Source organism: Dreissena polymorpha, chromosome 9 (assembly GCF_020536995.1).
Source record: "Dreissena polymorpha isolate Duluth1 chromosome 9, UMN_Dpol_1.0, whole genome shotgun sequence".
Taxonomy (NCBI): Eukaryota; Metazoa; Mollusca; class Bivalvia; order Myida; family Dreissenidae; genus Dreissena; species Dreissena polymorpha.
The window spans coordinates 26,620,038-26,642,851 of record NC_068363.1 but is presented as its reverse complement, the minus strand read 5'-3'; the positions used below and the strand labels follow the sequence as shown (position 1 = coordinate 26,642,851).

The 22,814-nt window shown below is 33.7% G+C and overlaps 1 protein-coding gene across 6 annotated transcripts in view; it reads right to left on the bottom strand.

Annotated features, from left to right (window-relative positions):
- LOC127844324 (melatonin receptor type 1B-B-like) overlaps positions 1 to 22,386 on the bottom strand; it is a 118,404-nt gene extending 96,018 nt beyond the window's left edge. For 3 of the 6 annotated variants that reach the window (XM_052374428.1, XM_052374432.1, XM_052374434.1), the window contains exons 1-3: positions 22,180 to 22,386; positions 12,712 to 12,842; positions 1,121 to 1,232 (exon numbers count right to left, since the gene is read on the bottom strand). The gene's annotated coding sequence lies outside the window, so the exon portion shown is untranslated. The remainder of the gene's footprint in view (positions 1 to 1,120; positions 1,233 to 12,711; positions 12,843 to 22,179) is intronic. The other 3 variants (XM_052374430.1, XM_052374431.1, XM_052374429.1) reach the window with 2 other exon arrangements.
- Between the last annotated feature and the right edge of the window lie 428 nt (positions 22,387 to 22,814).

The following is a 22,814-nucleotide window of genomic DNA, read 5'->3' as shown; positions in this document are numbered from 1 at the left end:
CAATTGTTCTTACTAGGAACAAACTCGATGTAAACTGAAAGAATGCCCACTTATTCGGGCTAAGCATGCACGTACTATTAAAAGTCTAACAGTGTTGTCATTAAATAGATTACGAACTTGCACGTTCAATGAAAAAGGGATTTTAATAGTTCACTTACAAAACTTAGTAGAGGATTTTTTACGGCTTAATATGTATTAGTTTTTTTTATATATATGCACTCCCATCAGTGATTCGACTGGCTCCGGTTTGAAATATTAAAAAAAAATAAGTCTCGCTCTGGGGCAAATGGGCGTATAGCACGTTAGTAAATTGTCATCCCAGACTTGCCTGTACAGGCCGCCCTTATCAGGCTAATCCGGGACTACACTTTATAAAATGTGTCGTTTAAAGGATACCTCTTGTAACCGAAAATCCAGTTTAGCCAGAAAGTGTCGTCCCGGATTACCATGTGCGGTCTACACAATCTCATAGGGGAAGATTATTGTAAGAAAGAACAATAGGCTCATTTACCACAGAATACGGCTCCAATACAAACTGTCTCAGCCAAGCGAACCATCGAATACTAGTATGTGCCGAAATTCAAACTTTCAATAAGTGCTAAGGAATAGCTGTGCAAAACTATAATTGATAGTCGCCATAGACGTACTAACTGGTATTGTGGCACATAAAATTCGGATGTCAGCAGATGTAATTTAAACGACTTAGCTGCCTACCAAGAAATCATCAAACACAATTTAAATGTTAAGGAACTAATACAACATGCGTCGCGAATAACTTTCTTCCTTCATATTTCAGACCACTTAGCAATATGCATGCGGGGGAATTAGTGAGAAGTTGCAATGGATGTGAACAAGAACTAAGGTAAGAAATGTTAGTACATTTCTCTCCTCATTACTTGATAAATACACACGATCCAATCGCAAGGTTCGGACAAATAACCACCAACTGCGACTCTGGTTCGTTTTTCATAAAAAAAGACAGAATATACATACTGTTTGTACAGAGCAAATATATACAGTTTATACTTAGCTAGATTAAATTCATTAGTTTCAATAATTTATGTGTCAGAAGCTTTTAAACCTGTTGAAATATTGATGTGATTTTCAGAAAATGTGTTACCTGCTGTAATCCTCAAACTCCTACCTGAACATCAGATCCGCATCTGGGTACTTGTGCGTATTATTGCTCCCATAAGGTTTGTGTGGATGGATAGCAATCATCGCGGTTGATACTGTAAAATAATTTAGGCCTTGCTGCGTGAAAAATGGGGTTGAACGCATGCGCTCAAAGTGTCGTCCCGGGTTAGCCTGTTCGGTCCGCACGGGCTAATCAGGGACGACACTTTCCGCTTGAACTGGAACTTTGCTAAGAAGAGACTTTCTTTAAACGAAGAAGAGATGTGTTTGACAGGAACACAATGCCCACTTCTGCGCCGCTTTGAAGCCATATATTTGATATTTGACCTTGAAGGATGACCTTGACCTTTCACCACTCCAATTCTTCAGCTCCATGAGATACACATGCATGCCAAATATCAAGTTCCTATCTTTAATATTGCAAAGTTATGACCAATGTCAAACGGACAGACAGACGGACGGACTGACGGACAGTTCAAAAACTATATGCCATCCTTCGGGGCATAAATATATCATAAAAGAGCGGAAAGTGTCGGATTGCACAGGCTCATCTGGGACGACACATTACGCACATGCATTAAACCCCCTTTTCGCAGAGCACAGCTCATTGATATTCGTCGGCATGAGCACTCGTGGTTAAAAAAATGTGTCGTGTAAACGTAAATACAAGGATTTCTAATATAAAAAAAGAGAAATGTCCGTCGGTCCATCTCCGATTGTTTGTGTTAAATTCGTGGAGCGATTAACCCAAGGAATCAATGAATAATACTGCTTTTATAGTGGTTTAAATGAACGGTACACATTTACAGAGTCTACACATATAAATACATGGTCCATTTTTCTAAGGTTTTTATGGTTGATTAAACAGAAATGCTTATCAAATATTAAACCTATGCGTTTCAATTATTGCAAACATATAATTGGACGTCGTGCAATCATTTATTTCGAACACGGACACACCTAGATTGGTTACCTCCCCTTATCTATCGCTACTCTCTATATATTATAGTCAACGGAGTCAACAGTTATATTAAACGGGGAACCAATTAAGGACACACCATCCAAGCAAAAAATAATCCTCCATATTAACCTCGCTCTGGGAAAATTAGCCTTTTCAGCCTGCACAAGCTTATAATAAGGGCAAGACTTTCCGCTTTTGAGGTATTTTTGTTTAAAAGAAGCCTCTTCTTAACGCAAATCAAGCTTAGGCAGAGAGTGACGTCCCTTTAGGCAGAGAGTGACGTCCCTTTAGGCAGAGAGTGACGTCCCTTTAGGCAGAGAGTGACGTCCCTTTAGGCAGAGAGTGACGTCCCTTTAGGCAGAGAGTGACGTCCCTTTAGGCAGAGAGTGACGTCCCTTTAGGCAGAGAGTGACGTCCCTTTAGGCAGAGAGTGACGTCCCTTTAGGCAGAGAGTGACATCCCTTTAGGCAGAGAGTGACGTTCCTGATAAGCCTGCTTGGACTAAGCCCCATGTGACACGCATTAAAATCTCGAGGCGAAGCATACATTTCAATGGCAGTTGGTACCCTAGTTTTATCCACCATGATAAAATATCAGCACCATGCATGCGATTATGAAATTATTTGGTACCATACATTTTGCTGTATGTTTTATGATTTTGCTTTAACTTTTGTAAATATTGAAATTCATATCAATCAATGTAATGCTTCGTGTTGACGAACATAAGAATTTGCACAAAAAATAAAACACTGTGAAAACCTTACAAATGTTGTAAGTGCTCTTAAAATGTGAAAACATGACAACAAATGCTGTTACAACGAAACAGCCATTATAAAATATGCTATAGTTGTATACATCACGACAGTGTGACTGAAGAAACACGGACAGCAACACTTATGTGTGCACGCAGCTTTAACATCGCGCAACGTCCTGTTTACACGTTAAATCTGTCTGTAAATCAAAACGATGTCGGATATTTACTTCATTAAACATACATCTGCCAGCTAAAAGTGAACGGATGTTATTGGGAGTATTTTTCAATGTTATTTAAACAACAAATGGTTATTATATCAAGTGAACACGTTGGGTGTCTTTTCAGCAGATTTGTTGAAAGCAGAAATGTCATTGTTCTACGTGAATCGATGTTGTTTTGGAAAAATAATTCCGCATATTTATGTAGTAACTTATTAGAGTAACCCAAAGGTCAATATTTGGAAACTGCACAAGGGTCTGTGGTTGGATTTCAAATGACAGCATGCTGCTTATCCCTCGTGCAAACACCAATACATGAAGTCTCATTCAATTATAATAGTGCAAACAATGTTTATAAGGTTCGTTAAGTTTAGACATCATTACAATTTAACGCATTTTGAATTTCCGTCCCTTGCTCAATCCGCGTGAACTTCAATAACGTACATGTTTACATTAATTTTTCTTAAATGTCAACAAGTTGTTATTCGTTTAAATACATTTTCCGCAAATGAATAAACATACGTGTCGAACGATGAAAAGACCCTTGTCAGTGACATCAACAGTTTCATAAAGAAATGCCTTAAGCCTTAGGCTCTCTACGCTTTCTATGCCATTATTCATTCATTAATTATACCACATTTCATTAAATTACAACCATCGATATATTTATTTGTTGCAATAATTGATAATATTATAAATTGATCATAGTTTCCAGCTCATGTGATATTTTCTGAACACTACTGTGCTTATAAGTTGGATCTCATTAGAACGGCGATATAAATAGTTTATTTCATTAAATAATTATTTTACTATGAACATCGTTATGTTTAAGGTCTTCCTCTTTTTGTCATGCCACCAATACTTAGGACCACACTGGCAATAAGGGCTTGCTCTTTTTGTGGTGAGCATGTCATAGTTTATTGTACATGATATAGTTTTTAATAATTGCTTATTATTTTATTCTATGTTATGTTGTGGACTATGTATATGCTTCCTATGCCGAAATAAATCTATCAATAATCGAGCTAAAATTAAACAGGTTTAAACTAATGGTCATGGTAAATTTAATGTGAAAATACATCCAGTATATTTTTTGGTTTTGAGATATTGACTACATTTTGTATTTTCAAAATTTACACTGCCACGAGTGAACATATGCATTTCCTATGATCAGGAGCGAATTAAATCGAAGCATGAGAAGCTACTGAACATACATGTAGCAAAACAAATAAAAGGTAAATATCAGAATTTAATGACCTTTTTAGTCCAATTATTTTACTGTAGAGCCTTAGGTACCACTCATACGCGTATTTGCGTTTGAACTAATAGTGGGCGAATCTATAAACTAAAACAATTTCAGCCCGCTTGACAACAATAAGCGAAACAACAATTCACGAGGAAGTAATAAAAAGTATAGGCTTTTGCGTTGAAAAAGGGATATTGAATTAAACGTTTTCCATCTTTATTTTTAAATAACTAATGACAACGGCTATGATCTAACCTGTTTATTTATTTGTGCATTTGTTATAAGTATGAAGTAGTATTCAGTTCGTTTCTGCTCCATTCATTGACAATTAAATTATCACACAATAAGGCTTAATATAGCCGTATTTAGAAACATGTAAATGGACTAATAAGTAATTCTGATATCATAATTTGATAGGGCGTGTTGGATTTGTATTAAGCTTTATGTCGCGAAAACGATCAGACGTGACGTCTGCCTTGTACAAATAAAAAAAGTTATAATTACGCAAAAATAAAATGTGTACTTTAATACATGTGTTATAATAAATGTTAAATGTTTATTGTGCCTGCATTCAAGCTATGTATGATGACGCTAACACGCATATCAAAAACCGATTATGTGTCTTTTTTGAAAGACACATCTGCTATTTGAATTAGATACTATTACCGTTAAAGGCGTTGCAGCTATTTTACACAAAAAATGTGGCGTTCTTATAGAACTTCCACTTTAACATTGTATGTTTGGAAACACTTTTGTTATCCAATGAGGTAAAATGTGAAACAGCTTTCCTTAAACATTTTATGAAGCAAATGCATAAAAAATTCTTACTTGTAAGAATTGGGGTTTCTTAAGTTGGTTTACCGGGCGTGGACACGATCTGTTACACTTTTGTTTTCACATCGATGCATTAAACTATTGTTCTGACCGCAAAAGGACGGTTGAGATAATTTAAAGTATTATTCAGTATTTCAAAACGAATCATGATTGTTATTTGATTGGCTAAAATCGACCGAACTGGCTCGGAAATTAGACAATAATGACGTTAATCTTTAATCTAAAACACAAGGCAAAAAAATCACACACACGTTGTTTTTGTCCAATATCATTTCCAAAAGATACGTTAAGTAGATCCTCACACACAAGTTTTTATAAAATGTTGTTCTACCGGTACACTTATATTAGTTCGCACTTTCATAAGGATGTTTAATGACAGAAATATTCCAAATATGTTTGCCAAACATCTTTCCATTTTCCTCTCTAAATATTCGTTTAACAGACGCTAATATAACATAGTACACCATATTGAAATACGTTTGCTTGTGTAAAGTGTACATTTCCTACATGTTGAAAAAGACCAATATTCAGAAATTAATGGGGTATTGATAAATACTGATTTCCTTAATAGATTATAAGTAGTTCTTTCTCAACTCAATTAATGAAAGTTGATAGTGACAAATGTTTTGTATAAATACTTCAAGATTTTGAATAAGAGAGAGTCGAGTTTGGTTAGCCGTCACGACTGGACTGAGGTGCTCGGCTCATAGATATTTTTAAATGCGAACTATACGATCACTATAATAAAGAATGTTTTAACCATGAATAGGGTTGTCATTCTATCGACTATGTGATACTAAACATACACTATGGGATACCAAAGGGGTCGAAACTTTAACTTCTGCTCGAGCAGTAAAAAATTCTGCTCGAGCAGCATTTAAATGCTGCTCGACCAGCAAAATGCTGCTCGAGCAGCAAACTTACTGCTCGACCAGCATTTTTTCTGCTCCAGCAGAAAAATCCTGCTCGACCAGCATTTATTTTTAGATTATGGCATTAGCCAATCAGAACTCTTGTTATATTTGCCGTTTGGTGCGAAACTGGTTTGTTTGGAAAAAATGGCTGCCGCCATTATGGTGCCTTTTTCACATCTTCTGCAAGTTTATGTGACGACCTGTTTAAAGTTTAACATTGACACGCGGTAAGTGCTTAATATTTTGGCTGCAATCTAGTCGATCCAAAAATTGTTGCCATTCGCTTAATAAGAAAATCGATCATAAATGTCTAACGGCTGTTAAAACTTTTGCGAAAATCACGACGATGACTTATAAGAATTGCTCAATGGGTGCGCTAGTGTAGGTTCTCTGTTTCTATCGATTTACTTTCTTAATGATTCTTAATAATTGCTTCCGACACAGGTGCCGATTGCCTGTGAGTGTGCCTTTCTGGTTAACATTGTTTACGTTTCTCGTTCTCCCCATACATGTATATCTGCTTTCCTAACTTTTACAATTATCCAAAATATCATGTCTGTTAACCAGTTCTCAGTGCCCCAGATAAGCTGCGTATCTGCGTCTTTCACCCTATTAAAATGTTTAAAAATGCAAAGAAATACAATATCATGAGTATTGAAGACGCAACCAATTTGACTTTTACGCAAATTCGTCAAATTAACGATACAAAACTTCGATTAAAAATGCTTTGCTCATTTCAGGTATTTTCTCTTTGTAATTATTATCGTAACCCGGTGACGCTTACATTCAGCAAGCTCAGCAAACGGTCATAGTTATTTAAACGCTATGCGTTAACTTTTCAATCTGACCTAATTCGTCGCTCATTGTGCATGTATTTGTAAAGCGTCTGTACTTTCAGTTTCTATTACGATGCAAAATAAAAATAGCTAAGAGAGGTCGAAAGACGTCCGAGATTGTTGCCCCAAAATATCAGCCGATCGCAAACTTTTTCGAATCAAGAAAGCAAGAGCCAATAAGTGCCGAATCATTCGTGTTATCGATTTTGTTAGAAACTGTGTATACAGCAGTTGAGTTTACATCCAAAAAACATGATGGAAAGTCTGTGACTTAACGAACCTGTCAAAAGTATAAAAAGGCATGTCATTGGTTAGAAATTGTCGACATTTTTTAAAGTTTATATCATGGACAGTTTCAAGGATTAAAGACATTACGAAACATCAGTTTATTAAAATTTATGATGATAGTTTACAGTTCTATTGAATCAATACAAGTGTGCAGCGTCAACGGAAGTAAATCAGCAATTATTTTAAGGTATGCATTTTTATTACTCATTTCACTCTATATGAAGAATGGAATCAATCTATTTTTCAAAATCAATGGTTGAAAACCCTATTTCCCAAATAATTATCTCGGGCACTGAGTTCTCGAGGACTTTTCTGAATTTCAATGTAAATTATTTTTCACCGAGGCAAATTAGCTTGTTCAAAGCTAACAACATGTAAAATGTGAGTTGTGTTTGAATTACAAGTTGTTTAATTTTTCATAATTGAAATGTTTACAATTTACTATTTATTGAATAACTTGGCAGTGCATAATTAAGTTCTGGGATGTTATTTTCAGTTTTGAACTGCGAAAAAATTGCATTATAATTACATTGGTGGCATTATAATGAGTTACCTTTCATCTATCCTTCCATTTAAATGTCCCTAAAGCAGACTTCCCAAACTTTGCAGAAAGAGTTTAGGCATTGTATTACACACTCATTTTAACCATGGCATGTTATTGTACAACATGTCTTGACGGAAATAATTTCGATAAAAAATATTTGCAGGAAATAATTTTTCCATTGCGAATCGTTTGTATCTTTTTATCTTTATTCTGAAATGCCCCTCTTAAGAATAATGTCATGTATAGCTGGTTTAGAATTAAGGATGATGATATGTCCTAACAGCATTTTGTCATGTCATTTACTGTACTTCTTAACCTACATGTATTTGAATATTCAGTCCCCATATAACTACGCCCATATGTTGTGGACATTTTCATACAAGAATACAAACAGGAATATGTATTGGAGTTTGCTGTTTAAATTGACAGTCAATCGGAGGGTAACAGGTTTGTTTTTAACCAGAAGTGAGGAACGCAATTTGCAGGGGAAAAAAATATCTCTTTATACCACTTAAGTATATTTGCATCACAGGAGCTCTGGTGTCGTGAGGTTGAGGAAATTAGTGTTGAATCTAAAACATTTAGCATCATGGACTCAAAAGTGAGAAGCCAAGTCAGACACCGCAAAATGTAAAAACATCTGTCAGATGTTTGGTCTGACAGGCTATGAAATTCTGTCAGACTGAAGGATAATTTCTGGATTCCACTTATTTGCATACCTGATAATAGCATATTTCTGTTATTAGAATATAGAATGTCAAAGCACAGATTAATTCTTAAATTTTAATATATTTTTCTTCTATTAATAGCATTATTTTTAACCCCAATATTCAGAATTCACTTAAAGTCTTTATAGCATAGAACATTCTCAGAATGCCAAGAAAATATGCTTTAAATCTGCAAAAATATGCTCAAATGCAAATGCAAATACCTTAGAATACAATTCCATTTGATAAATAGTTATCTGAAACATCAATCATATACAATGTTGAATTTAAATTTCACTTTGACGATCAATTATTAACAGATTTGACTTATTGTATGCCCACAGTTGCTATATTTATGCTAAAATGTGTGTTCCTGTTAATAGCATATTCCTGTTATTAGCATAATTTTTGCTGACATGGTATGCTAAGAACAGGAATCCACTGTAGCAACATATTAATCAGGAATTATGGTTTGAATCCATGAACTATTATTTTTAATGGTGAAAGAAAATCTTCATGGCGCGTTTTCAAAAATTTCTAATCAAGCTTGGTAAAAGAACACACAGAATAGCAAATTTATTACAGCGCCAACTTCCGGGTAAAAATGATTGATTTTTTTTATATTCCGTAAAGACAAATGCCGCATCATATCCTATGGGTGATTCAAAAAATTATAATGAAGCCTAAATAAAACATGCATTTATTTTCTAACCATTAAGCATGTTTGAGTTCTGTTTCTATCTTACAGAAGTGTTTCCATGAAGACAGAAGTTAACTTAAATGTGAAAATTCTTCTCAATAACTTGCTTCATTAATAAAATATATTGAAAAATATCCTTAAAATTGACCCAAGTGTACTGGTTTTGCGTGACATTTTATGTAAAAAGCAATTTTCAATTCTATACTTCAATAAAACTTTCAGAAATAGTAGGTATTGCCATCATTTAATGAATATAAAAATGCATATGCTTTAAGAAAAATAAAACAATGCTTCTTACTTAGGTTGATATCTCTTGTAGCAAGTGTTCAAAGCAATGATGTTCTTGTCAATTTTGTGCCACAATTTTCAACTCTCTTCAGGTATATTAAGAGGTGGCATCATAAAGTGCTTCAATATTTATAGGAAAAAAAGTGTCCTTTTAAAAAGTGTCACATGTTTTTTCTACACATTTGTACAGGTATTTATACAATTATTTGTTCATGTAAATTTTGAACAGCTGAATACTAAATGTGGTCAGAATTTGTCCCTGTCCCAAGTGTACATTTTGCAAGAAAGTTATTTTAAATTTTTCATAAGATAGAATTTTCAAGGTTTAACATCATTTTCTTCAAACCATTAATGCTTATCACTAGATGTACTGAAAATTTGATGCCAAAACCTTGTGAACTTTTTTTGCAAGACAAATATCGCATTGTCCCAAGTGTACGAAATTTTTATCATGTTTGATGGACAGGTGATAGCTTTTAAAAAATAAACAAAGGCACTAATTTTCTGGAAAGAAGTACACAGAAGGGTGTAATCTCCAAGAGAAAAAGGAGTTTCTTCACTCTGGGGGTGAACTACTCTTATTATATGGGTATGTCTCCATATTTTGTCTTCAGGAGAAAAACATAAGCATATAAATGATAATGTGTGGGAAGTATATTTGACTTAACCATAACATTATTACAAAAATACATTTCCTCTTCTCAAATTAATGTCAATTTTAATCAAAATGTTTCTCCAATAATCTTCAATGTTAGCCTGAAGTTGGTTATTAAATGTTGTACATGTACACTTGGGACACAAAATGAATGTTTTTCTCATTTACCTCCAGAAAGTGAAAACAAACTTACATTATAGCAGAATTAATGATTAAATTTCGATTTAATAAAGCATTCAAAAGCAACTGAAAAAAAAGCCAAAATAAAAGTTGAACATGGTCAAATGTCAAATATGATGGATGACAAAGTCTTTCAGACACTTATAATTAAACCACGCAGACTGTCACCCTTGTGGTACAATTCCTACACATCTAAACTAAAAACCATGTTAAAACCTTCGATAAACAACGGTACAGCACTTATTATTATTTCATTCATTTTTAATGACACATTACCAAAATATATAGAGGATATATTGTATTACAGAGGAAGGTCAAGTAAGAGGACATCGTGTTTAATGTATAAAGTATAAAAAGAACAAGGACTAATTTATAAAGAACAAGGTCCAATATATAGAGAATATAATGTTTAATATACAGAGAGCAAGGTCTAAATATAGAACAGTGAATTATATGTGTCTTGTTCTGAGAAAACTGGGCTTAACTCATGTGCGGAAAGTCTCGTCCCTGATTAGCCTGTGCAGACTGCACAGGCTAATCAGAGACGAGACTTTCCGCTTTTATGGTATTTTTAGTTTGAAGGAAGTCCCTTCTTACCGAAAATCAAGTTTAAGCGGAAAGTGTCGTCCCTGATAAGCCGGTGCGGACTGCACAAGCTAATCTGGGACGACACTTTACGCACATGAATTTAGCCCAGTTTTATCAGAACAAGACACATATTATAGCAAACGAGGTCAAATATTATAAAAAAATATAAACATGTATTTTGTATACAGAACCATGTTCAATATTTATAGAAAAGCGTCCAATATATAGAGAACACAATATTAGATCAACTTCAAGTATAGAGAGCAATGTCTTATATATAGATATCAAATCCCAACATAGAAGAGGCATAATGTCTTATCTTTAAAGATCAAGGTCAATGCCATAGAGAACAATGTTTAATATGTAGAGAACATCATTTGATATTTAGAGAACAAGGTATGCTATCCATTTGTATAGAGAACAATGCCCAGCATATAGATCTCCAGCATATAGAGAGCAATGTCAAATAGATCTTTATTATATAGAACAAGATAAATTATGAAACCAAAGTCAAATATATACAACTATGTTAAATATATTGAAAACCAGGTCAAATATTTGGATCTTTATCTTAAATATTAACTTGTAATGACCACCAACACTTTAAAAAAAAGGCTATATATATTAATTTAAGCTTGCTTTCTTAGTTCATTCTTATTTCTTATTGTGTCCTGTCTCTCACATTTATGTGTTTCAAATAATATGTTAATAGATTCACATATATATATATGTTTGAAAACTGATAACCAAAACAATTTGGTATAGATAAACTAGGTCACGGGGTCACTTAGTGTGTTTAAACCGAAAGTTTGTCCGGACCATAACTATGTCATTTATCGTTAGATTTTAAAATAACTTGGTTCATTTGTTCACCATCATGGAACGGTGTGTTGCGTGAAAAAAGTACGTCGATATCTCCAAGATCAAGGTCACACTTGGAGTTCAAGGGTCAAATGCTTGTCCGGGCCATAACTTTATCATTTATTGTGAGATTTTAAAATCATTTGGCAAATTTGTTCACCATCATGGGACAGTGTGTCGCGCAAAGAATTACTAAAATATCTCGAAGGTCAAGGTCACACTTTGAGTTCAAAGATTAAAAATGGCCATAAATGAGCTTGTCTGGGCAATAACTATGTCATTCATTGTGAGATTTTAAAATCATTTGGCACATTTGTTCACCATCATGGGACGGTGTGTCGCGCAAAAGAATTACGTTGATAACTCCAAGTTCAAGGTCACACTTTGAGTTCAAAGGTAAAAAAAAGACCATAAATGAGCTTGTCCAGGCCATAAATATGTTGTTCATTGTGAGATTTTACAATCATTTGGTACATTTGTTCACCATTATTGGACGGTGTGTCGCGCAAAAGAATTACGTCTATATCTGCAAGTCAAGGTCACACTGTGAGTTAAAAAGTCAGAATTGGCCATAAATGATCTTGTCCGGGCCATAACTATGTCATTTATTGTGAGATTTTAAAAATACATGGTACATTTGTTCAAAGTCATTGGACGATGTGTCATGCGAAAGAATTATGTCGATAACTCCAAGGTCTAGGTCACACTTGGAGTTCAAAAGTAAAAAAATGGCCATAAATTTGGACTGCATGTCATGCTAAAGAATTCAAGATTTCAAAGGTCGAAATGGCCATAAATGATAATGGCATTATCATTCTTAAAAATCGCCATAAATTTGATTCTCTTGTTTTGTGAAAACAGCATGCAAAATAATCTGTGTAAATGCAGCACGTGTGGGTATTTGTCACGTCTGTGACAAAGCTCTAGTTTGCTTAGTAAAGATCTGCATTAACTTTTATTCAACAAAATAATGGGAGAATGTAAAATATAATCATCGTACCTTTCTGTTGGTGCATTGGTTTTTGGAGCCTTGCATTTTCTTTTAATTTATAAAGGACATGATATTTCATATGTAATATCATAACCTGAGGATCAAACTGTGTTGTAGAGTCCCACTTTTTTCAAATAACCCTGAAAAAAAGGTTAAACAAGAAGATTATTCATATTTTAATTTATTAATGTGTCATATAATGAAAAAAAGCATTCTCTTTGCTCCATTATATTATTTTGGATGAAAAGTTGTTTTTCAGTGTCTTAATGTGATTGTATATTTATGATGCATAAAATATGAATACTTTTCACTGTCAAACTATCGTTCTTGCAATTTTATTTTCAGAAATAGTGTTTTTTGTGAACACTTAATCTAGTGAATATATGCTTTTCTTATTGCAAACAAATGTTGTTGTTTTTGAAGTTAAGTATGAATGACTTTTACTTTATTTGCAGACTGCCAAATGTTTGGTCATGAAAAAGCATCCCACAATGTTGCGACAGGCCCATGATTCAGTTTATTGAGACTAGTCGTGAGACGCAGACTTCTGATTAATGGAGTGCGGCAAACATATCTGTGCGACTCGATCACTCCACTGTAAAGACCCGCATGGCATTAAAATGGATATTATCAATATGTGTTGTTGCTCGAAAATATATTTTTTTAGCAGGAAGAACTTTGGGCTCGATTAATCTGAGAACTCAGCAAAATATTAATAAAATCCTTCTGTGCCTTTTAGTTCTGAAAACAGAAGTAGCCAGTTGGTATTACACATCTCCGAAACAAGTACAGCACAATAAAACTTAAGGTTTTATAATCCTTAATTTTTATAACATCTTTATATCCACACAAATATTGATGATTGTGGTGCTCAGATTGCAAAACCACCTGTTTGGCAAAAATAATGCAGATGGTTAGATGATGATAAGTGCAAGAAAAAAAGAATAACTCTGGAGATAATAACTGATATGATAATCATTGCTTGACAGAATCACAATTGACCTAGATATTTATTTATGTAGTGGTGTATTTTTCAATGAGTGCTTAAAGATTCCAAAAACATATTGACTTAAAATAAATAATCCTGATGGCGTGAATGACTTATCATTTCATGTTCATGAACCGGTTTTAAAATACTTTGTAGACTTATCTGCTAGGCGGTGAGGACTTTGAGACCACCTGATAAACTTCAACTTTATTTGCCCTAGTTCAGTAACCGACTAAAGATATGCTAACATAATACTGATGACTGATGAGTCTGTTGTGTCTTATATTCTCATTGCTACTTAAAATATTAAGTCTATTTCAACGTTTAGACTAATAATAAGCAAATTCGTTAGATTGATATCTCTTGCCAAATAAATTTTGATTATTGATGGGTGCAGAACTAACAGAAAAGTTTATTTGAATGGTTGTACCCTTACATGTATCTCACTTATTTAAAAGTAACAACATAAAAAAACAATTGGCAATAACTCTTATTTAAGAAAGTGTAGGGTTATAGATTTTGTGCATGACACCTCTCCTCATTGATATCTTAACATCCATTAAATTTCATCTTTAAATCGTGTATAGTATCTGTGATATAGTCCTGTATAGTAACATCAGACATGTACATATGTACTAGGGTTATGTTTCTTGTGCATGGCACTTATTCTCATTGACAATTATACACCCATGAAATTTCATGTTGAAATCTTGTATTTATAGTTTCTGAGATAAAGCCCTAAAAAGTTACATCATACAAAAACAACAAAGGGCAATAACTCTTATTTAAGAAAGTGAAGGGTTGTGGTTCTTATGCATGGTTCTATAAATGAGATATAGCCCTGAAAAGTTACATCATAAAATAACAATAACAAGAAAGGGCAATAACCGTTATGTAAGAAAGTATACGGTTATGGTTCTCGTGCATTGATAATTATACACCCATGAAGTTTCATGTTAAAATCTTGTATAGTATCTGAGATATAGCCCTAGTTACATCATACAAAAACAACCAAGCGCAATAACTCTTATTTCAGAAAGCGACGGGTTATGGTTCTTGTGCATGGCACCTCTCCTCAGCTATATTTATACACCAAAAAGTTTCATGTTGAAAACTTATATTGAGTTTCTGAGATAAAGCACTGAAAAGTTTGTGAGTGACTGCACTGACAGACAGACCAACGGTACGTTTAAGTATATTTAGCGTACCCGGGGTACATTAAAGTATACTTACGAGTACACGGGGTACTTTAAAGCATTACCCGAGCCGAACCGACAATTACCAATCAAGCTTATTGACATATTAAATGAATGATGATAGTGGTAACTATGATTGTGTGAAATATAATACAATAGTTTTCCTGAATTGAGTGTACATGTGAATTAGCTAAAATAATGATAAAAACACCTATTGGGATAATACATTTCTGGAACTGAATTTGGTTCATAATCAGTTTTTAACTTTTTTAAGCTGAAATAATATATATATAATCTGAAAGTATTTTCTTAAATCAATGTTATATCTTTGTATTAAATAACTGCAACACTCTTGACTGTAAATTAGGCATAACAATATTTCTTTACAACGTAATGCATGTACATCATCGATATATATAACATTTAAAACGAAAACCGTTTTAAAATTCAAATGTTTGCATGGTGTTAGAACTACTGTTTTGATATCTTTGTTGTGAACAATGTGTTTAGGTTCAACGTCCGAAAAAAAAAGATGTCCGAAAATAACTGCCAGCTGTTAAAACGCGAAATTAAGTTGAATTGAAACAACAATGCGTTAAATATTATTTTTCATCAATCTGACATTTTTCACTGCGACTGATCGGAGCAATATCACGGGGGTACTGTGAAAATCGTCAGATCTCACGATCTGACAATATTGACGCTACACCGGTCTATTTCGTTTCCGTAGAGATAGCTAATGTCGTCTGTTTGTAAGCTCAAATTTGATTGGCTGACGGGTTCAATGGCTTATTCTAAAAATAAATGCTGCTCGAGCAGCATTTTGCTGCTCGAGCAGGAATTTTGCTGCTCGAGCAGCATTTAAATGCTGCTCGACCAGTAAATTGCTGCTCGAGCAGCAATATGCTGCTCGAGCAGCATTTAAATGCTGCTCGAGCAGCATTTTTTTCTGCTCGAGCAGAAGTTAAAGTTTCGACCCCTTTGGTGCGCCATACTAAACATACACAACTTGTACGGAATCTAAATTGCTTAATTCGATAAATACAACTCAATGCGGCTCCCCTTGTGGACCCGATATCGTGATACAACCATACGTAAGGGTCACATTAGTTATGGCTACCAGTAAGTTACTGACCACACGCTCGCCCAGCCGCCCAGCCGCCCAGCCGCCCAGCCGCCCAGCAGCCCGCCATACCTCAATATAATAATCAGGCGTTTCAACGTCTTTGGAAACTGATTACATATGTAACTTTAAGCGATGTTTTACGAGTATAATTCAAATTATTGAATTATTGCACAAATAAAATTACCAATTTAAATTGATCTAATCAAAACTTATATCTCGAAATAATCAGGGTGTCTTAATAAGTCGATGCATTTATTTTTAACATCAATGTAAATTCGCGTTTCTTTGGAATAAGAACGATAATATCCTGCGTTAGAGTTGTCATAAAGTAAAAGGAATAAATCATGTGTACGTTATATTTATAGATAACTATTCACCATACATATTGCAATGCGACTTGTATAACGCGAGAATAGTATCAAAGAATAATACCACTGATATTTGCGGTCATATAACATGTCATGTTATTCGAGTATTTGCCATAAATTGACGTATTTTACACTTCCTTTTGCACTCAAATGATTGATTTCCGTGTCAAGCAATCGTTAAATCTAATAAAGGCATACTTCGCCTTTGACTCTGTAAGTAATGTACGCCCATAAATAATTCATGTATAACTGTGCATCATTGTTTTCATTTCTATTTACGCAGTTCACAAGTTATGAAATGGCATACAGATCTACTCCATTTTGAACTATTAACGTGATCATTATCTATTCTAGTTCCCGTGCCTACACATACAATATAAGTTTAGGGCCGGGAATCATACTATGTCCTCCTCGTCCATTCAATTGACCAATTATGGAGGTCAAAAGTCGGTTTTGAAACTCTTCATCATCATCACCATCACCACCACCATCATCATCATCAGCAGCAGCAGCATCATCGCAATCGTCATTACAAAATAACGATAACCATAAAAACAGACATTATACATAGTAATATGTATATAATAATAATAATAATGATAATATCATTATTATTATTATTATTATTATTATTATTATTATTATTATTATTATTACTAAGAAGAAGAAGAAAAAGAAGAATACTTATAACAATGATAATAAAAAAGAATTAGAAGAAAAATGACAAAAAGAAGAAGAAAAAGAAGAGGAAGAAGAAGAGAAGAAGAAGAAGGAGGAGAAGGGGAGAAACAGAAGAAGAAGAAAAAGAAGAAGAAGATGAAGAAGAAGAAGAAAAAGAAGAAGAAGAAGAAGAAGAAGAAGAAGAAGAAGAAGAAGACGAAAAGAAGAAGAAAAAGAAGAAGAAGAAGAAGAAGAAGAAAACAAAATAAAGAAAAACTCAATAAATTGGCACCGAACATAAACACATATTTGCTTTTCAATTATACGAACAAGTTTCCGAGCAAATTAATGTCAGTAACTTTATTAAGAGATGATGTCCTTTTGCAAATACGTTGACTGATTTGGATATGGTCGTGGGCTTTAAGATTTACACTAATCAGAGTGTTTTGAACAACGATTATGAATAAAAGCACATGTCACGAAATGATGCCGAGCACAAAAGTAGCTTCAACAAATGTCAGTGTCCAGCCATTGGGAATACATATCCAATATCCATACAACTTTGGTTGTAAACATAGCAAACGCCATAAGTTGTTTTAGTTCGGGAACACACTTAATGCACATGCATTATCATCCGGGTTTTTTTCAGAGAGCGGATCGATTCTAACAAATAGTTAAATTGCTTGTACTTCGCATTTTATGCTGTCCCTTAAGATCTGTCTTACGATGAGTACCTAAACTTTACCAAGGAACTGTAGCTTGGTAAAATGAAACAAGAATACGTATTTATCCACTTTAATATTTTCTCCAGTTCCTTTAAGGACGAAACGAAGTCTTGAATCTATTTGTGCAATAAGAATGAGTGCATATCAATTAAATCTTATAACTTAATATGGCGTTAAATACCTCAAAAGTAATTTAAAGGGGCCTTTTCACAGATTTTGGCATGTATTGAAGTTTGTCATTAAATGCTTAATATTGATAAGGGTAAACATTGGATCCAAAAAGCACCAGTAAAAAAAAGACAAGAATACGGTTTAAGAAAGAAAGAATCACTGGCCCCTGGAGTAAAAGTATTTCGCTTAGACCACTCGGTCAGCCGTGCTCATACATTTAGTGATGTATTTTATACTTGATATATGCAATCTTCGTAGTGTACACACAATATACCGACAACAACATAACTCTCAAAATTATTCAATCGTTTCGCATTGCAATGCTTTATAATTTTCAGGTTTATAAATCGTCAAAAGAGGCATAATATGGATATTTTAAAGCAAGATATGTCCAGTATTACTGTTTCCCCACAAATATCATAACTTCAACAAAAATTTGCGATTCTGAAACATTATTTATCTTAATTTTGTCAATTTACCAAATTGTGAAAAGGTCCCTTTAAGGACTAAATGAAGTCTTAAATCTATATGTGCAATAAGAATGAGTGCGTATCGATTAAATCTTATAACTAAATATAGCGTTAAATATAGCTTACGTTTACCTCAACAGTGATTTTACAGCGCTAATCAAAGTAAACAGATGATACCCATTTAAGAAGAACTAAACCTCAAATTTACATTCGTAAATTTAGATGCATTCGTCAATCTGTGTGTTCAAGTTGAGGAAGTTATATATGAGCGTAAATCATGTTAGTTAGATGTTATGTTTGTTTGCTGAACACTTAATACAGATGTGTGTCTATAGGTTAAGGGATATTTTACAAAATAGATATGCACAAACATACAACCCACACAAAATGAAATATTAAATATTGTGTACCCCGAAAAGATAAAAAAAGACGGACCTGTAAATAATTGGACCACAAAAATTTGTGTAAAGTAGTGGACTAGGCACATATTAATAAAACGCAATTAAAACGGCGAATATTTGCTACTTAAATAGTATAGTGTAATTCAATCTCATTACGTGCCAATTTACAATGAGCGCTATTGAGAGACAAAAAAATCACACAAGAGATACTTTAAAATACATGTATGTATACCCCCACCCCGACTTTTTAAATGCCAAGTATCCAGCATACACATTTAAATGATGATAAAATAAAGCATTCACAAGATATTGTGCCCAAACGAAGTAATGTCAAAATCCTTGGACTTTGACCTTTGATCTTATGACCTAAAAAGTTGATAGGGTTCTTGCTTCCTTGATAAGTTACCATCGTAACAATTATACCGATACCGTGTAAAAATAATTCCGGCACAAAATGGTCCTACTTGCGTGTTACAAGTCCCTTTAACCTTGACCCTTTGACCTCACAATCGGTTGTCGACTTCCTTTCTTCATAAGTAACTATATTTCCCATTCGATTGGTATCATGACAATCCAAGCATCGCAGTGCTTTTCTTATGTACAATTTTCCTGAAAGTATGAAATATAAAGACTGCTATGTATGACAATGAAATATAAAGACCGCTATGTATGACACATTTTTATAATAGAGCCGTGCTCTGTATAGGTATAATGCATGTGAGTAAACTGTCGACTAACACACTTTCCACCTAAACTGGAGTTTTGCTGAGAAGAGACTTTCTTTAAACGAAAAATATCATAAAAGCGTAAACTGCCGTCCCTGATTTGACGACACCTTACGCAGATGCATTTAACCCTCTTTTCACAGACCGCGTCCAAATTGAATTTTATTTCTTGGTATCTTTTACACGTTGGACTACTTTGATCAATATAATGGTCACACTATGCGCAATATGATCTTTATGTAATTTAATGTAAAAGCGAAAACTTTGAGCGATAATAAATACAACAATTTGCACATAGAAACCACCAGAGCCATATCTTTACTCAAAGGGCATTCTTAGCTGAGTCGATTGAAGCGATAAAAAATATATGTTATGTACAAACTAAGAAAGAACTCTATACAAATCAAATTTGAATGTTTTTGCACCTTCTATTTTCGGCCGGTTTCTAGTGGAGTATAACTTTTTTCAGTGCATTTTTAAAATATAGTTTCTACACTTATCATATTAAATGGATTTAGTGGTGAACGCATCCGTACTTATCAATATCTCCAAAATATAAAACCAGAACAACAGTTCACAGTGTAAAATTTTTACCTTCGAGTAAAATATGATGATTTTTTTTACATGACTCATTATTTAGTACAATCTAAACTCATGCTCACTTCAGCCCAAACTTATGTTAAGATTCATTATTAGACAAAACCAGTGCCCGTTGAGGGATTGCGTGTAAGGGGGGGGGGGATAATTCATGTTAATAGCATCTAAATGAGTTCGTGAAATTATGATTTCTTCGAGTCTAGTATCGTGTACTTGGATTTCATATTGTTATTTGTAGATCGTCAAAGGTTAAATAATTTAGGATTGCACGAGAAATTAAGAATAAAACAAAATATGTATTGCCCCAACACTGACACGCGCCACACAAATTGATATGCAATGAGTGTTAATTAGTTTGAATGACTTTTGAAAAGTTAATTAAGAAACTTCAAAGACTACAACCGCCATCAACAATCTGTGTGTTTGTAAGTGAAATGGAAAAAAGAAGATAAGTCGATCACGGCAACACAAAACAGGTAGGTCGTTTAAACTTAATACACACCATTACATCCACTTTAATCTGCTGTCGGTCTTTATTGAAATTCATTAAAACCTATTATGTCACGTTTCACTTTATATTTGCGCAACAACTTGGTTTTAAAGACATCAACAACGTGTATGGCGTAAACAAAAACATGATGAATCATTCGATGATTTATGGAAATTTCTTCATCTGTTGTAATTGTAATTAAATATCTATTTGGTGTCACGGATGTACTTAAACCACGTGATTGCAATGTAAATACACCTTTTCATGACCCAATTATCGTTCAGTCTCGTTCATACCCTGACACTTTATCATCTTATAAGCTAACAGTAAATACCAATCATCAGCATAACATACCTGAACGCATTTCTTCAGGATGGTAAATTATTGTTAATAATGTAGAGTTTGACTGTATATATGTGTCTGCTATTGTATCAACTGCCACACGAAGACTGTAAGAAAGCTTTTTAAAAATACCGAACTCTATCTAGGTGCAAAATAATTTTTTAAACATGCACATACATACATACATACAATGGTTGCAATTAATGGTATTAAATAAGTGTAATAATGGAAAAACATATTATTAGTTATCATTTTGTACTTCAATACATATACGAACAAATGATACATATATTGTTTTCTGATATGGGCTTACTTTCGAATTTTACGATTCTACAAGCGGTGGCGTTTAATGAACATCTTCCGATTAATCGAAAACTGATTATTTTAATTGTCATATTTCCAGAACAAAAATATTCTTTATAATACTAGGAAACACCACTTCTAAGCGCACGTTAATTTGGTAATCATATGTGAAATTATCAGTACTAATGTACTTGGTAAATTCGAGCCTCATGTAGTTCTTATATTGCATGATGAAAATTGGTTAATTGTTTGAATAATTTAGCCACGTTCTGGAAAAACTGGTCTAAATGCATATGCGTTATGTGTCGTCCCAGAGTAGCCTGTGCAGTCCGCACAGGCTAATCAGGGGCAACACATTCCAGTCTTAGCGTATTCCTTTTTATTATCAAGTCTCTTCATAGCTTAAAACTATCTTAGGCGGAAAGTGTTCCCCAAGATTAACTTGCGCAAACTCCACAGGTTAATCTGGGACGACACTTTACATACATGCATTAAGCCCTGTTTTCTCAGAACGCGACTCAAATAATAGCATGCGAGTCAATGAGCCGCCGGCCAGGCATGTGTAAGATATTCGAAAAATGTCACATTCTATTTATTGTACGTTTGCATAAAAAAATCTTTTAATTGTTAGATTTGAGAATCGTTGAGTCTTCGAAATATGTGGATAACATATCAAATGACATTAAAAAATAGTGTACACATTATAATCGAGGGGTTTCGCAAGTCAATGCGACTAGTGTAACTTTAACTATGTATAGTAGGTATTCAAATACATAAATTAATATAATACAACGTTATTGTGTTATTGGTAGATTAGCCTAGTTATTTGATGTTAATGATCCATGTCTCATGACAGTGTAACCGAATAACCGCGAACGTAAATCATAATTCAGACCTGGTATAAACAAAACTTACCTGAATTTTGTCCCTCATTGTGTTCCATTAATATCCATTAAAAGCAATTTATAAATATATCTTCATGCACATTTCTTATACATGTCCTCAATATATAAATTCATTTAGTTTATAAAAATATCGTCAAGTTTACAGTGTACTTCTTTTTACACAAAGTTAAACGCTAGGCCTATAATTATGAACTGATCTCTATTGATATTGCTTGAATGCTTTAGAGGTACACGATTGCGAAATACTAGGATAAGTTGTCGATGATTCCGTTGAAATAAGCTCCCTTTAAAGAACATTCTAATTTTAATGACTTATCTCCCTTACCACAAATAATTGGCTGTTGTGTATTTTCACATATGAAGACCTTGTTTTTAAACGAAATCTTAATAATTTTATATATCGCTTTTCAGAGTACTATAGCTTTAATTTATTCCTGTTTTGGGGCAAAATATGAATGGTCAACTTAATTGTAATCTTTCTCATTTTGTCTTTTGGTAAGTTATTTTTAAGTCCAATGAAATGAAGAAAAACAACAATATTATTTGCAGTAAAGGCCTGGTCACTTTTAAATAAACAGAAAAACGATATAGGAACAGTATCTCTGAATGTGTTTCTTTTAAATAACGTCAATGTGTAAAACACTA